Genomic DNA, 4,662 nt, shown 5'->3' on the forward strand with positions numbered 1-4,662 from the left:
GCCGCAGCCGGGTCCTAAAGGGCCCTGCTTCTCCCCGCCCCCTGCCTTCTCCCCTCCCCCTTTTGGAGACCACCCCCTTCCCCCGACACTCCCGCGCGCCCGCCTGTGCGTGCGCGCACGCCCACTCGCCCACCCCCGCGCGTTTCTCTGCTCTGCGGGTCCCCTGCCCCCTTCTACCTCGGGCCCCCAGTGCCTCCACACCCTTCTACCTCGGGCTCCCTGACTCCCCGGGAGTGCGAGTAACTTGGGGGTTTGAATAGGACAGGCACGAGAGTGCAGAAAAGTGGGCGCTTTTGTCTCCTGTTTTCAGTTTGGAAGGACTTAGTTTGCGCGCTTCCCGTGTGGCGGGCACTGGGCTAACTGCTGGGGCAATGCAAAGGACGCGAGACAGTCCTGACCTTCATGTAGGTTTCAGTCCACCGTCTCCATCTCCCTCCAGCCTCTGGTTTCCACTCGGTGCTGGTATGTTGCTTGGGGCAACGACTTTGGTGTTCTGTGAGCCCATCAGAAGAAGGTTCACATCCTCTCAAGCAGCCCAGCCCCGAACAGCCCCTCTTAGTGACCACTGCAGTTTCCCAACCCTGCAAGCATCTGGTAACATATAATTACCAGAAATGCAATTTCTGGGCACTGAGAAACCTGCTCCCTTCCTCTCTGCCTACTCTGTCCCCCCTCCCCCAAGTAATCGCTTAGTTGCCTCCACTCTCCCATCTGGAGGCATTTGCTGCAGGAGAGATTCCCAAAACACCCTGCCTCAGGGGTCTTGGAGAGGTCAGATCAGCCTTCCAGGTGTAAGAGAAAGCCCAGGGGTAAGGGCATTCATAGCTCTCCAGCAGTGCAGATCCAGGAGGATGGCCTCCCTCCATTGTTCTGTTTGATTTACTGAGTCTTCTCTCCTTGCTGCCTCCAAGCCCCCGCATTCCAGGCTTGACCAGGCTTTAATTCTCACGCATGTCCCTGGGTTGTGACCCTAACAAAGGCCCTCGTCAGAGAGATTGTCTTGGCCCGGGATGGACCATTAAGCTGCCTCCAGCCCAGGTTTAATTTCCCCGATACCGCCGCCACCCCTTCCCCCTGCCGGAGCCCTCCACGCCAGCTCTAACTTTATGACTCAGAGCCATTTGACCGAACTCAAGAACTCCGCCGCTGCTTACCCAGTGGCCACCTGGCCCTGAAGGTGAGTGAGATGCCCCAGGGACGGCACGTTCTGGCTTAAGGAATTAACAGTGTTTGGGGGAAGATGAACAAATAACCAGTTTGTCAGAGGCTTGGAAGAGGAGAACTATATTTAGATGGAGAAGTGATGAGGGTGTGGGGGTCAGGGGTGAATCAGAATTGAAATTGAAACTTAGAATTCTACCAGGGGGAAGGCAGGGATAGCAAGGACAGCTGGAGCACAGGGACCAAAGCAAGGGCACGGAAGTGGGAAAGTGAGGTTGAAGAAAGGAAGTTCACTTTGGCCAGCAGCGTGCTAGGGGGTGGGGGGCACTGGCAGGAAATCCAGTGGACTTGGGAGGAGGTGTGGCTTCATTTAGCGGGCAGGGGATTCCGCCTCCATGTTTGAGCAGAGGAGTGAAACCCACATTGCTGAACTTCGGGAAATCACTAGCGCTGTATCTGATGCGGATCCGAAAGAAATGAGACAACAGTGGAAGGGAGGCTCCGGGTCCCTCCTCCTGGGTGTACCCTATGCCTGCCTGGTAACATTTGTTTCTGCTCTTCTCACCCACTAGGGTCTGCGTGCCTTCAGAGTAGGGAGAGTGTCCCGCGTGACACTGCCCAGTGGAAATCGAACGCACAGCACAAATGTGAGCCCCGCGTGCAATTTTCACATTTCTAGGAGCCACGTTAAAAATGTGGTAAAAAGAGACAGGTGAAACCCATTTTAATAAATACTTTAACTCATTGTATTCAAAATATTTTCAAGTGTAATCACTATTAAAAATTATTAAAGAAATACTTCACATTCCTTTTTTCATGCTAAATCCTCAAGCTCTGAGATGTATTTTACGCTTAGAGCACATTTCAGTTTGAACTCGCCAAAACTGAAATACTCACGTATGGCTAGCAGTTATCATTTGGACAGGGCACAGGTCTAAAATACAGCTCCTGGCACCTAGTGCGCACGAAGTATGTTGAATGAATAAATGAGTGAATGAATGACTAGTAGTGTTTCGGAAAGTACTCTGGGCAGGACTCCTCCTTCTCAGTCTTCATTGCTAGGTCTGGCAGCTGGGAAAGGTAGCAATGAACCTACTGAGGGGACAGGAGAGACATTCATTCACTCATTCATTCAGCTACTCCCTTACCATTTGAGATTCATTCTCTTTCCAGCTCTGTTTAGTTGTTTTTGGTTTTTTGTTTTAGAGAGAGAGAGCACGTGAGTGGGTGAGAAGGACAGAGGGAGTGAAGGAATCTTAAGCCGGCTCCACACTCAGCACGGAGCCTAACATGGGCCCGATCCCACGACCCTGGGGTTCATGACCCAAGGCGAAATCAAGAGTCGGAAGTTCAACCTACTGAGCCACCCAAGCACCCCCATTCCAGCCCTGCTTAAAGTTCTCGATCTCTTAGCCAACAACTGGGGAGATGAGCAAAGTGAGACTAACTTGACAAAAGCAAAAAACTCCCTGAGATTTCTCTTGAACGAGCCTGAAGACCAAAGCCCAATTCTTTTGTCCTAGTTTCCTGGTTAAGTGTCAGTTTTACGGGGCTCCTGGGTGGCTCAGTCGGTTGAGCATCCCGACTCTTGATTTCGGCTCCGGTCATGATCTCGAGGTTGGTGAGTTCAAGCCCCGCGTCGGGCTCCGTACGCGTCACCACTGAACCTATCTCCTTAAGTCCTTTCCACACCCCCCTGCGGTTCCGAGTTCTACTCCAGGCTGCTGCTGCTGCTACAGCTTCCATCACAGAACACCTGCCATCCACCGAAGCCTGGAGAAGCAGAGGAGCTTGACCAGGAAGCTCTACAAAGATTTGTGGAGCGAACCCAGGCTGTCTGTACTTGTCCCTGCTGTGCCCACTGTTCCTGGAGCACACCTTACTCTAAATCGCTCATGAGTCCTCGGCAAAGGATATGTCCTTAGTCCTGAGACACTGGCTGTGCCCGGCATCGGCATCGAGGACTTTTCCAGAGATGGGGACAGGCTGAAACTGGTTTTCTCCTCTCACCCTAATCCCTGCCTTTTTCCATTTGAAAAGTGTTTCACAAACTCCACCCCCATAAGGTTTACCTTCACCAAGTACCACCTGTACTTTTATTTACATAAGATTTTTTTTAACCTTAAGTCAATTCACTGGGTTTTTTTTTTGCAACTAAAAGCTATTTTTAAAATAAACTTTATATCACTACCATAAACGAAATACCAGGATTGATGGCCATAGATAGATAGCAACCATAAAAATAAACACAATGAAAACAAAACAATGCTATTCAATTCAAGCTGGATACAGTTGCCTGCTGAAGCCTGTGAGCCTGGCATACTCCTCTGGTTGACAAAAGATGAGCCAGTCTAAAGAGAAGAATTAAAGGCCAGCCAGACCCAAGTTGAGATTTATCTCCATTAAGTCATCAGAAGGAGGAGAATTTTTTTTTAAGCGTTTTATTGAGGGGGCTCCTGGCTGGCTCAGTCAGTGGAGTGTGCAACTCTTGATCTCGGGGTTGTGAGTTCAAGCCCTAGGCTGGGCATAGAGATTACTTAAAAATAAAATATTTAAGGGGCGCCTGGGTGGCTCAGTCGGTTAAGCATCCGACTTCGGCTCAGGTCATGATCTCATGGTCTGTGGGTTCGAGCCCCGCGTCGGGCTCTGTGCTGACAGCTCAGAGCCTGGAGCCTGTTTCGGATTCTGTGTCTCCCTCTCTCTGTGACCCTCCCCTGTTCATGCTCTGTCTCTCTCTGTCTCAAAAATAATAAATGTTAAAAAAATTTAAAAAAAAAAAAATAAAGAAAAAGAAAATATTTAAAAAAATAAACATTTCATTGAAATGTAATATACATACAAAAAAGTACACATATCACAAACTTGCTAAATGTTCACAAATGGACCATTCCTTATCACCAGTACCCAGGTGAAGAAAGAGAGCATTAACAGCACCCAAAAGCCTCCTTCATGCCCCTTCCAGTTATTACCTCCAGCACCCCATTATCCTGGATGAGTTTTGCCTGCTTTTGCATTTCACATAAATGAAAACATACAATATACAGTCTTTCTGTCTCTGGCTTATTTTTCTCAAAGCTAACACTGGTCAACTTTGTCCATATTCTCGTATGTAGCTATGGGTTCAATCTTGTTGGGTCGTGTTCCGTGCTGTGACTGCACCACAATTTATTCATCCTTTCTACTGTTGATGGACATTTGGATAGCGTCCAGTGTTTGACTCTTCTGAACGCAGCTGCTGTGAACCTCCCAGAACATGCTGTTTGTGGAGCATGTGCACACATTTCTGTTGTAACCACACTCGATATGGAATTTCTGGGTCATGGGGTATGCATGTGTTCAGCCTGAGGAGACACAGGACAGGCAGAAGGTTTTGTGAAGTCAGATATATATATATGTATATGCATCGGTATATCAGCAGTTTATTGCTTCCTATCCTTGCCAACACTTGACACATTCCATTTTTTCTCAATGTACGGGCTCTGGTGGATGTGTAATTGCAGC

The sequence above is a fragment of the Panthera pardus genome, unplaced genomic scaffold, assembly GCF_024362965.1.
Source record: "Panthera pardus isolate Hobbes unplaced genomic scaffold, ASM2436296v1 HiC_scaffold_10, whole genome shotgun sequence".
In the NCBI taxonomy this organism is placed as follows: Eukaryota; Metazoa; Chordata; class Mammalia; order Carnivora; family Felidae; genus Panthera; species Panthera pardus.